The 13,114-nt window shown below is 42.0% G+C and overlaps 1 long non-coding RNA gene and 1 other non-coding gene across 3 annotated transcripts in view; one reads left to right on the top strand and one right to left on the bottom strand.

Annotated features, from left to right (window-relative positions):
- LOC136385827 (uncharacterized) overlaps nt 1-13,114 on the top strand; it is a 41,053-nt gene that overhangs the window by 6,520 nt on the left and 21,419 nt on the right. For both annotated transcript variants that reach the window (XR_010747870.1, XR_010747871.1), the window contains exon 5: nt 12,357-12,482. This is a non-coding gene — a long non-coding RNA (uncharacterized lncRNA). The remainder of the gene's footprint in view (nt 1-12,356; nt 12,483-13,114) is intronic.
- TRNAS-GGA (transfer RNA serine (anticodon GGA)) lies at nt 6,058-6,133 on the bottom strand. The gene has a single exon. It is a non-coding gene; the product is annotated as a tRNA-Ser (tRNA).

Raw genomic sequence — 13,114 nt, 5'->3', positions numbered from 1 at the left:
TCTCCCTTTCTGTCTGTCTGTCCCTATCTGTCCCTCTTTCTGTCTCTGTCACACAAATAAAGGAATAAATAGCCTGACCTGTGGTGGTGCAGTGGATAAAGCGTCGACCTGGAAATGCTGAGGTTGCCGGTTCGAAACCCTGGGCTTGCCTGGTCAAGGCACATATGGGAGTTGATGCTTCCTGCTCCTCCCCCCTTCTCTTTCTCTCTCTCTCTCCCTCTCTCCTTTCTAAAATGAATAAATAAAATAAAATTAAAATAAATAAATAAATAAAAATAAAATAAAATAATTCCTTGGACTTCCATGATGAATTATTTCCCTTTTATCAACTCCATGTGCTTTCCAGGTGAGAATTACAGCTCTGTGCTCTAGGCTTTGTTGTTTGGGTGGCAGAGCTTTTCTGACGTCCTTTGACAACCGAGGTCAGAAGAGGTTTGGTAGCTTATGCAATGTTAATGGATTATATCTGGTCCTGGGGCCAGGTGTGTGTCCTGACTTGCATTCAGTTTTCTGTCCACCAGACAGCATTAGCCTTGTTTCTATGTGTGGTGAATCACATTTCAAGGACTTAGAGGATACATGGTTTTCTGAAGTTAACCTGTGAGTAATATAAGAGGACACTAAATGTCTTCAAATAAAAAGAAATAGGGTATTGATAATCCTGTCCTTCCCTGGACTCAATGGGCAGATTATCAGAAATATTCCTGAAGCCTGACCAGGCATGGTGCAGTGGACAGAGCATTGGCCTGAGATGCAGAGGACCTCGTTTCAAAACCCCAAGGTAGCCAGCTTGAGTGCAGGCTCACCTGGCTTGTGTGCAGGCTCATCAGCTTGAGCATGGGGTCGTTGGCTTGTGTGTGGGATCATAGATATGACCCATGGTCACTGGCTTAATCCCAAGGTTGCTGGCTTCACTAAGGGGACTCTGGCTCAGCTGGAGCCCCCCAGTCAAAGCACACATGAGAAAGCAATCAAAGAACAACTAAGGAATTGATGCTTCTCATCTCCCTTCCTGCCTGTCTGCCCGTCCCTCTGTCTCTCTCTCTCTGTCTTTGTCTTTTGCTAGAAAAATAAAATAAAATTTTAAAATGACAAATTCCTGGAATCAAACAGCATGTATTCTTTTGTGTCTGGCTCCTTTCAATGAACAAAATGTATATGTGTGATTTACATTGTTGTCTACAGTTGTGGATCGTTTATTCTCACTGGTGTATAATATTACATTATGTAGATATTTCACAATATGTGTGTCTGTTCTGGGAATTTACATATTTTTAATGAAAACATTTAAAAATTTTTCTATTGATTAAGGGAGAAGGAGAGAGAGAAACATCAACTCGTTGTTCCACTTAGTTGTTCCATTTGTATTTGTATTCATTGATTGCTCTTGTACCTGCCCTGACCAGATATTGAACCTGCGACCTCAGCGGTGTGGGACAGTGCTTTACTCGCTGAACCACCCAGCCAAGGCTATTTTTAAATTTAGGAGATATTATGAATAGTAGGACTGTGAACATTCCTTTACACAAATCTTTGGTGGACATTTTTATTTCTCTTGGACATATAGTAAAGAGTGGAATTTCTTAGTCATAGAGCATGTGTATGTTGAGTTCAGTAGGTACTGCCAAGCAGTTTTTCAAAGTGATTGTTCCAATATTTGCTTCTGTTGCTCCACATCCTTGCTAGCATTGTGTGTTTTCAGTATTCTGGATTTTGTTCATCTTGTTTTAATTAGCATTTTCACGATGACATATGCTGTGGTGCATCTTGTCCTATGCTTACTTCCTATCTGTATGTCATCATTGGTGAAGTGTCTTTTAAGGTCTTTGGTCCATTTCTTTCTTTCTTTCCTTCTTTTTTTTGACAGAGGAAGAGTCAGAGAGAGGGACAGATAGGGACAGACAGACAGGAAGGGAGAGACATGAAAAGCATCAATTCTTTGTTGTGGCTCCTTAGTTTCCTTAATTGTTCACTAATTGCTTTCTCATTTGTGGCTTGACTGGGGGGCTACAGCAGAGCAAGTGATCCCTTGCTCAAGCCAGCGACGTTGGGCTCAAGCCAGCAACCTTGGGCTTCAAGCCAGTGATCTTTGGGCTCAAGCCAGCGACAATGGGGTCATATTTAGAATCCCATGCTCAAGCCAGTGACCCCGTGCTCAAGTTGGTGAGCCCGTGCTGAAGCTGGATGGGCCCACACTCAAGCTAGCAACCTCAGGGTTTCAAACCTGCATCCTCTGTATCCCAGTTTGATGCTCTATCCACTGTGCCACCACCTGGTCAGACTTTGGTCCATTTCTTTTTTCCTTTTTAAAATATTTTTATTAGCCCTGGCTGGTTGGCTCAGTGGTAGAGCGTCGGCCTGGCATGTGGGGGACCCGGGTTCGATTCCCGGCCAGGGCACACAGGAGAAGCGCCCATTTGCTTCTCCACCCCCCCTCCTTCCTCTCTGTCTCTCTCTTCCCCTCCCGCAGCCAAGGCTCCATTGGAGCAAAGATGGCCCGGGCGCTGGGGATGGCTCCTTGGCCTCTGCCCCAGGTGCTAGAGTGGCTCTGGTCGCGGCAGAGCGACGCCCCAGAGGGGCAGAGCATCGCCCCCTGGTGGGCAGAGCGTCGCCCCTGGTGGGCGTGCCGGGTGGATCCCGGTCGGGCGCATGTGGGAGTCTGTCTGACTGTCTCTCCCCATTTCCAGCTTCAGAAAAATACAAAAAAAAATATATATATATATTTTATTCATTTCTTAGAAAGGAGATAGAGAGACAGAGAGAGACAGAGAAGGAGGGAAGAGCAGGAAGCACCAACTCCCATATGTGCCTTGACCAGGCAAGCCCAGGGTTTTGAACCGGCAACCTCAGCGTTCCAGGTCAATGCTTTTATCCACTGCGCCACCACAGGTCAGGCAGTCCATTTCTTAATTGGGTTGTTTTGTTTTCTTATTTTTGAACTTTAAATGTTCTTTGTGTATTTTGGATAACAGTCTTCTATCAGATGTGTCTTCTACAAATATTTTTTCCCAGTCTGTGGTTTGTCTTCTCATTCTCTTGGCATTGTCTTTTTCAGAGCAGAATTTTTTCATTTTATTTATTTATTTATTTATTCATTTTAGAGAGGAGAGGGAGAGACAGAGAGAGAGACAGAGAGAGAGAGGAGAGACAGAGAGAGAGAAGGGGGGTGGAGCAGGAAGCATCACCTCCCATATGTGCCTTGACCAGGCAAGCCCAGGGTTTCTAACCGGCGACCTCAGCATTTCCAGGTCGACGCTTTATCCACTGTGCCACCACAGGTCAGGTCAGAATTTTTTCATTTAAATTAAATTTATCTTACCACATTTTTTTCATGGATCATGTTTTTGGTATTGTCTCTAAAAAGTCTTTGCCATACCCAAGATTGTCTTGAGTTTTTCCACTGTTATTTTCTTTGCATTTAGGTTTATGATCCATTTTTAATTTAATTTTTGTGAAAGAAGTAAATTCTGTGCTTAGATTCATTCTCTTGCATACGGATGTTCAGTTATTCCAGCACTTTTTCTTTTTCTTTTTTTTTTTTTTTTTGTATTTTTCTGAAGCTGGAAACGGGGAGAGACAGTCAGACAGACTCCCGCATGCGCCCGACCGGGATCCACCCGGCACGCCCACCAGGGGCCACGCTCTGCCCACCAGGGGGCGATGCTCTGCCCCTCCGGGGCGTCGCTCTGCCACGACCAGAGCCACTCTAGCGCCTGGGGCAGAGGCCAAGGAGCCATCCCCAGCGCCCGGGCCATCTTTGCTCCAATGGAGCCTTGGCTGCGGGAGGGGAAGAGAGAGACAGAGAGGAAGGAGGGGGTGGGGGTGGAGAAGCAAATGGGCGCTTCTCCTATGTGTCCTGGCCGGGAATCGAACCCGGGTCCCCCGCACACCAGGCCGACGCTCTACCGCTGAGCTAACCGGCCAGGGCCGCACTATTTCTTGAAGGGACTCTCTTTGCTCCTTTGTAATGCCTTTGCTCCTTTTTCAAACAACAGTTGATTGTATTTTGTGGATTCATTTCTGGGATCCCTATTCTGTTCCATTGATCTATCTGACTATACTTTCATTAATACACACCATCTTGACTACTATAGCCTTATAGTAAGTCTTGAAGTCTGGCAGACAGTCCTACAACTTTGTTCTCCTTAAATATGGTGTTGGCTATTCTCGGTCGTTTGCCCCTTCATATAAACTTTAGAATCAATTTGTTGGTATCCATAAAATTACTTCCCAGGGTTTTGATTGGGATTTCTTTAAGTCTATAGATCAGTTTTGGAAGAACTGACATCTTGACAACATTGAGCCTTCCTATCCATGAATATGGGGTATCTCTTCATTTAATTTATTTAGTTCTCTTTGATTTCACTCATCAGAGTTTTGTAGTTTTCCTCATACAGATCTTATGCATATTTAATTAGATTTATAACTTAGTATTTCATTTTAGGTGGGGCTAATATAAATGTTACTCTGTTTTAATTTCAAATTCTACTTGTTATTGATGGTGTATAGGTAAGCTGTTGACTTTTGTATATTTATATTGTATCTGCAACTTTACTATAATTGCTTATTAGTTCCAGGAATTTTTATTGCTTATTTTGGAATTTTTACTTAGATGATTATGTTGTCTTATGAAGAAAGACAGTGTTATTTCTTCCTTCCCAATCTGTATAGCTTTTATTTCCTTTTTTTGTCTTTGCATTAGCTAGGAGTTTCAGTATGATGTTGAAAAACAGTGCTTTGTACCTAACTCAGTGATGTGACAGTGGATAGAGCATTGACCTGGGATGCTGAGGGCCTAGGTTCAAAACCCCATGGACTCACCTAGCTTGAGCACAGGCTCACCCGGTTGAGCAGAGGTTTGCCAGCTTGAGCATGGGATCATTGATATGACCCCAAAGGTTGCTGGTTTGGAGCCCAAGGTCACTGGCTTGAGCTCAAGGTTGCTGGCTTGAGCAAGTGGCCATTGGTTAAGATGGAGCCCCCGGTCAAGGCACATGATGAAAAACTAAAGTGATGCAACAATGAGTTGATGCTTCTCTCTCTCTCATACACTAAAAAAATATATCTTAGTGGGAAAGTTTTAGTTTTCTCACCATTAAGTATGAAGTTATCTCTTAAGATTTTTGTATTCATAATCAAGTTGAAGCAGTTCCCCACTCTTATTGCTAGTTTACTGAGAGTTTTTATCATGAATCAGTGTTAGGTTTTGTCAAATGCGTTTTTTGTATGTCTTTATATGATCATGTGATTTTTCTTTTGTAGCTTATTGATATGATTAGATTACATTTAAAATTTAAGATAAATCGCACTTGATCATGGTGTTAATTCTTTTTATACATTGTTAGATTTGATTTGCTAACATTTAAATGAGGATTTTTGTATCTAAGTTCATAAGAGGTATTGATTATAATTTTCTTTCTTGTATGTCTCTGTGTGGTTTTGGTATTGAGATAGTACTTCCCTCATAGAATGAATTAGAAAGTATTACTTCTGCTTTTCTACTTTGAAAGAGTTTGTAGATAATTGGTATAATTTATTCCTTGCATATTTTGTAGTATTTACCAGAAAAGCTATCTGAGTCTGGTGCTTTATATAAATATTTTAGAAGGCTATTAATTCAATTTCTTTAATAGATATAGGCCTACTCAGACTATTTATTTCTTTTGTGACTTTTGGCAGACTGTGTCTTTCAAGTAATTGGTCCATTTCACTAAAGTTATCAAATTTGTGGGTAATTGTTCATAGCATTTCTTTATTATTCTTTTTTTTTTGTATTTTTCTGAAGCTGGAAATGGGGAGAGACAGTCAGACAGACTCCTGCATGCGCCCGACCAGGATCCACCCGGCACGCCCACCAGGGGGCGACGCTCTGCCCCTCTGGGGCGTCGCTCTGTCGTGACCAGAGCCACTCTAGCACCTGGGGCAGAGGCCAAGGAGCCATCCCCAGCGCCCGGGCCATCTTTGCTCCAATGGAGCCTCAGCTGCGGGAGGGGAAGAGAGAGACAGAGAGGAAGGAGAGAGGGAGGGGTAGAGAAGCAGATGGGCGCTTCTCCTGTGTGCCCTGGCCGGGAATCGAACCCGGGACTTCTGCACTCCAGGCCGATGCTCTACCACTGAGCCAAACGGCCAGGGCCTCTTTATTATTCTTTTAATGTCCATGGGATCTGAAGAGTTGTCTCCTTTTTCATTTCTGGTAGTAGTACTTTGTGTTTTCTTTTTTTTCCTTTGTGAGCCAGACTAGGGAGTTATAGATATTACTGATCTTTTCAAAGAACCAGGTTTTCGTTTTGTTGATTTTCTCTATTGATTTCTTGTTTTCAATTTAATTGATTTGTGCTCTAAATTTTATTATTTTTTTCTTCTGTTTAGAATTTAATTTGTTCTTTTTATAGTTTTTTTAAGATAGAAGCTTAGATTATTGATTTGAGATTTTTCTTCTTTTCTAATACATGCATTCATTATAAATACATATGAATTTCTCTCTAAGCATTGATTTCACTGTATCCCACAAATTTTGATAGGTTGTTATTTCACTTAGTTCAAAATATTTTTTTATTATTAAGTAAGAGGTGGGGAGGCAGAAAAATAGACTCCCATGTGTGCCCTGACTGGGATCCACCCAGCAAACCCCCTACTGGAGCATGCTCTGCTCATCTGGAGCCACTGCTCCGTTGCTCAGCAACTGAGCTATTTTAGTGACTGACGCAAGGCCATGGAGCCATCTTTAGTGCCTGGGGCCAGCTTGCTCAAACCATTGTAGTTATGGCTGCAAAAGGGGAAGAGAGAAAAAGAGAGAGAGAGAGAGAAAAGAAGAAGGAGGGGAGGGGTGGAGAAGCAGATGGTTGCTTCTCCTGTGTGCACTGACCAGGAATTGAACCTGGGACTTCCACACACTGGGTGGACATTCTACTGCTGAGCCAGGGCTGTAGATGTTTATTATATCCAGTTGATTGATGGTACTGTTGAGTTCAAATACTGTATAGCTTTATGAATTTTCTGCCTGCTAGATTTCTCAGTTCCTGATAGGGGATTGTTGATGTGTCCAACTATAATATTGGATTCATCTTTTTCTCCTTGCAGTTTTATCAGTTTTTGCTTTCTGTACATTGACACTCTTGTTACATAGACACTTACACATTAAGAATCATTATGTCTTCTTGGAGATCTGACCCCTTTATCATTATGTAATGCCCATTTATGTCATAAATTTTCTTACTCTGAAACTGACCAGGTGGTGGCTCAGTGCATAAAGCATTGGACTGGGATTCAAGGGACCCAGGTTCAAAACCCTGATGTTGCCCGCTTGAGCACGGGCTCATCCAGCTTGAATGCAGGCTCACCAGCTTTAATGCAGGCTTACTGGCTTAAATCTGGTCTCACCAGCTTGAGCACAAAGTTGCTGGCTTCAGCGTGGGATCGTTGACATGACCCCATGGTCTCTGGCTTGAGCCCAAAGGTCGCTGGCTTGAGCAAGGGGTCACTTGGTCTGCTGTAGCCCCCCTGGTCAAGAAACATATGAGAAGGCAATCAGTGAACAACTAAGGTGCCGCAACAAAGAATTGATGCTTCTCATCTCTGTTCCTTCCTGTCTGTCTGTCCTTATCTGTTCCTGTCTCTGTCTCTCTCACCAAAAAAATAAACAAATAAATAAAATTAGTATAGCCACTCCTGCTTTCTTTTGAGTAGTGTTAGCATTGTATATCCTTATCCATCCATTTACTTTTCATCTGTATGTGTCATTGCACTTAAAGTGGGTTTCTTATAGATAACATACTGTTGGATCTTGCTTTTTGGTCCACTCTGATAACTTATGTCTTGTAACTGGTACATTTTGACTTTTGACATTCAAAGTGACTACTAATTTGTTATTATTATTTATTTATTGCCCTTGCTCTATTTCTGTTTTTCCTATTACCCTTTTCCTGCATTTTATGCTTTTAATCGAATATTTTATATTTCTTTTTCTCCTTTCTTAGCATATCAATTATACTTTTTAAAAGCTTTTTTTCAGTAGTTGCCTTAGAAGTTGCAATATGCACTTAGAGGTAATCCAAATCCACATTAAAGTAACATGCAGCTTCATGAGTCATGCAAGTACTTTACAATAATCAAATAATTATAATTCCTGCACCTATCCCTTGTATCATTGCTGTCATTCATTTCCTATACATAAGCATACATAAAACACAAGTATATACATAGGCATAGTCAAATACAGGGTTGCTATCATTGTTTTGAGCAAATATCTCCTTTTTAGATCAATTAAGAATTAAAAAAAAGGTTTTTAGTTTACCTTTACTTATTGTTTCTCTAATTATTTTCCTCTTTTTTGTGTACATCTGAATTTCCTACCTACTTAATTTTCCTTATCTTTAAAGAACTTCAAAGATGTTTTACAAGGCATGTCTACTGACAGCAGAATGCCTCAATTTTTGTTCTTCTGAGAAATTTTTTGTCTTTTGAAAAATAATTTTACAAGGTATAGGATTCTAAGTTGGTAATTAGGATATTCTCTTATGGATCTAAGAAGAGTTGTTGATTTCTTTTTCAGTTGATTCAGCTTTTTAACGTGTTAGAATGGATTACCTACTTCCAAACATTTTACATAGCAGAACTAGAAACCAGAAGTTATATTCTGTGTTTTTAATAGTGTTAATATATATGTAATTGACTTTTTTTGTTGTTGTTTTGTTTTGTTTTGTTTTGTATTTTTCTGAAGCTGGAAACGGGGAGAGACAGTCAGACTCCCGCATGCGCCCAACCCGGCACGCCCACCAGGGGCGATGCTCTGCCCACCAGGGGGCAACGCTCTGCCCCTCCGGGGCGTCGCTCCGCCTCGACCAGAGCTACTCCAGCGCCTGGAGCAGAGGCCAAGGAGCCATCCCCAGCGCCCGGGCCATCCTTGCTCCAATGGAGTCTTGGCTGCAGGAGGGGAAGAGAGAGACAGAGAGGAAGGAGGAGGGGGTGGAGGAGCAAATGGGCGCCTCTCCCATGTGCCCTGGCCGGGAATCGAACCCGGGTCCCCCGCACGCCAGGCAGACGCTCTACCGCTGAGTCAACCGGCCAGGGCCTATATGTAATTGACTTTTATCATAGGCTGTTCCTCTGTCCCTTTATAGGTAATCATTTTTATCAGTTTTTGTTTATACTTCCAGCTTTCGAAAATATAAGCAAATATAACACATATTAGTTTTTTATGTTCATTTCATTGATTTTAGAGAGAGAAAGGGAGAGAGACAGAGAGACAGGAATACATCGAGCTGTTCTTGTATGTGCCCTGACTGGGGTTAGAACTGGAACTCTGTGCTTTAAACAATGCTCTAACCCACGGAGCTATCCACCAGGGCTATATATTAGTTTTACTTTCTGTTCATAGGTAGAAAGTAGCGTATTTAACACCACTGCAGTCCAACAGAAATTTCTGTGGAAATGAAAACGTTCTATATCTGCACTGCCCAATATAAAACCTGGTGAGTGCTAGTGTGGAACTTAGTTATAATTTTATTTAAATTTGATTTATTTAATACAAATATCCCTTATGGTGAGTGGCTACTGCACTGGGCAGGAGAAGTTCTACATGCTTTTCTCTACCTAATTTTTCACTGAACCGTTGTATCCTGGAGATCACTCTACAGCAGTCTCAAGAGATAGTCCTTACTGCTTTAAAGTTGCATAGTTCTCTAGGATGTAGATCTACCTTAAATTATTCAACTAGTCTCTTATTGGTAGGCAGCTGTGGTGTTTCTAGTCTTACACTGTTATTAATTGTTCTGCCAGGACTGGATTTATGCTTATGCCCTTTTGTCTTTTTGCATTTTTCCTTGGGAGAGATTGTCAGAAGGGTGATTTCTGGTTCCAAGAATACCTGTAATTATAGTAGATAATATCAGATCCCCTCCTGAGGGATTGTACGTGACCTCCAGAAAGGCATGAGAATGTCTCTTTCCTCACAGACTACCTAAGAGGAGCCCTGAGGGGAGGTGAATATGATATGAGATATCTGTGCAAACCATTTTAACAAACAAGAGAATTAGATGTTTGGACAAGGCTCCTAGTCCTGTGCTTGTCTTTGAAAACTCTGGCTCCACTCCTTTCTGTCTCCTCTGGATCTGGGTCCAGGCCCCTCCAAGTGAGAGAGGAGATTTCCATGTGAAGCAGAAATTCCGTGCCACCTCAGAATACTAAGTGGAGGTGACTTCCCTCTAGAGATAATGCAGGCACAAAACAGGTTCGGAAATCTATCTCTGTGGGCTAAAGTAAACAAATAAAACCTGTAGATAGTTTCTGCTATGAAAAGAAACAACGCTGAAACCTGTCAAGGAATACCTTGTTCTTCATGTCTATGTGAGTGAGGTCCTGTAAGAAGAAGGTGGGAGCCTGTTAGTACTGTGGAAGAGGAGGGTAGGATGGGTTATAAGGTACAGAAGCTTCTCAAGTTTCAAGTTTCCCCTTTTCAACAACATGGTTTTCTGCTTAGATACTGAATTTCCAGGACTTAGGACTAAATTTGCTTGGAATGGAGTCCATTTGAGGTCTATGCCATGGGATAGTCCACTAATATCCATCAGGCTCTCTGTGGCCATTTCAAATTTCAGGTCTAGAGATCAAGAAGCACGATGTGGGATGAAGATACGGGACTGCACAACAGTGCCTGGCACACAGTAAATACCCAGTACATGTTAATCAATTAATGAGGCGTAGATGCAAGAATAAGCAGAATAAGTTTGTTCTCTCAATTTTTTTTATAAATGTGAATTTTTCAAAGGGAGTTGTGATCACTCACTACTTATTATTTCATAATCTGTTTTGAGGAAAACATTTTGTATCTGTTTCTAAAAATTAGGCCTTTTCATTGGCATAAAAGTACCAACCTGTAGAAAGTGGAGAAAGATGCCACCTGGCGATCAGAGTCAGAATTGCAGGTGTAAAAGTCTGTCCTAGGGATCCTGGTGAAGGATGAGGTGAGGGGAGGGAGAGTGGGAGGTGTATGGATTGCACCCTATAGGCCAAAGCTTCCTGAAATTTCCTACACACTTGTGGTGGTCCTGCTGTATTCCTGCCTTTGGGCAAGGAAGTCTCAGGGGCTCAGTCTCTCCACCCCCACTGAGCCACATAAGAATGGACCTTGGCCCTGGGACACATCCTTACCAAGAGATGAAGGGCCCACACAGCCTGTGTCAGGCTTGTTGCCTTGTGTGGGAATATCTTTCTCTGTCAGACTCAATGAGCACGCCTTTGTTTTGCTCAAGGATGTGTGACAATTGCTCTCAGGCCAGGCCTCCCCTCACCTTTATTTGTCACATTGCCAGTTAATTCTTCCTTTGTTTAAGGAGTATCAAACAATATCGAAATGTGTATTAGAAGTTAAAATTATTCTCTCTCCTTTTCCCCCCTACACAATATAATGGTAACTTTTGTTAATTTATTGGTACCTATTCTCCAGAGTTTTTCCTCTGTATTTAATAGAGTAACTTATATTTAATTGTACTTCTACAAGCCATGTTGATATATATATTCTTTTGTATAATGAGACATTATCATTTGTTACTTACCTGGTTGAATAAATATTATTCTTTTCATTTTATTTATTTGTTTTGATGTGTTTCCAAGTATTTGTTAGGGACTTATATAGCTTTTTATGGGCATTCTCTCTTTTTAATGACATAAAATTGACATACTATGTTAGTTTCAGGTGTACAACATAATGATTAAATATTTGTATATATTGCAAAATGATCACTGTGACTAGTTAACATCCATCACCACGCATAGCTACAAAGTATTTTTCTTGTAATGAGAACTTTTAAGATCTACTCTCTTAGCTTTCCTAAACAAAATATGATATTGTTTTGCATGTTTTCACTATATACGTACACTGTTATTCTTCAGCTTGCTGATGTATTTTTATATATTGTGATATATATTTATTTTAATTAAATATAAAATATTGTGAATATTATATATAGGGTCTAACTATGTATAGGAAATATTAAATAAGTTATATAAATATATATAATATATATGTATAGATCCTGGTCCCTACACTCAAGGGAGCATTGTGACAGGTCCAGGGGGAAAACTTGACCAAGGTCCCAGCACAGCGTTTGGTGCGTCACCCACAGCACTGATGTTTACTTCCTCCCACCCCACTTCTGATCTTTAACTTGTATGTTGTTTCTTAAGTATCGGGGAAATTTAAGAGGAAACTAACCTCACTCATCTAAATGACAGGAAATTTGGTGCCATCTCTATGACATGCAGTGTAATGCAGTTGGGCTAGGGAAAAGTCCTTATCCTTCCCATGGAATAATTATGCTTTTCCTCTCCTCTGTTAACGCCCGCTGTGCTCACATCAGGAACTCATGGAACCTGGAATCTGACCCCACTGGAAGCTGCTGGAGGCGGTGACTGGATCTGCAGGGTGGGATACCGCCGTGGCATTCAGGAGCTCTTCCGGGTCCCAGTGCGTGAGCGATCCTAAGGTGAGTTCCTGCTCCTGCATGACCTGCGTCTTCACACAGGTGTTCACTGGGCAGCTGTCACTCTTCACACCTGTAGTGATCCAGGGACTACAGAGTTCGCAGTAATGGGTTCACCTGGTCCAGGTCCCTGTGAAGTTAGGGTGGCCACTGTAGAACCTGCCTAGTTTATGAAGAGGAAAAGAGCTTCACGGGAAGTGTCTGAGACTTCTCAGAGAGGAGGTGGGCCTGGTACGGTGGGCAAGACTAACGGGGGTGAGATGGGAGGGAGGGACCAGGGAGTCCGGCCTGACTGGAGTCAGCAATGGGGCTCCCAGGTGAGCAGACAGGGCTCAGAGAGGACTGATTGGACACCCCAGGGCTCTGAGGCCGTCCAGGTTGAGGAAATGTGGAGGAAAGACACATTTGCTTCCATGGGATGTTACCCAGCCCGTTTACATGCTGAAATGACAACAGTGTTGGTAGGAAGGAAAGTGCCCTGCCAGGCTGTCACTGGTCCCCGGGGGCAGGGAAGAAGCAGGAGCACCGCCAGGAGTGACACTGAGCTGATGCTCAGCTCTCTACATGTTCACTAGTCAGGAAGCAGCCGTCAAAGGGAAGGATTTTCAGTAATGGATCCCCACGCTGTCTGGAAA

This window comes from Saccopteryx leptura, chromosome X (genome assembly GCF_036850995.1).
Source record: "Saccopteryx leptura isolate mSacLep1 chromosome X, mSacLep1_pri_phased_curated, whole genome shotgun sequence".
Taxonomy (NCBI): Eukaryota; Metazoa; Chordata; class Mammalia; order Chiroptera; family Emballonuridae; genus Saccopteryx; species Saccopteryx leptura.
Note: the sequence above shows the minus strand (reverse complement) of the source record. Positions and strands in the feature narration are given on the sequence as shown.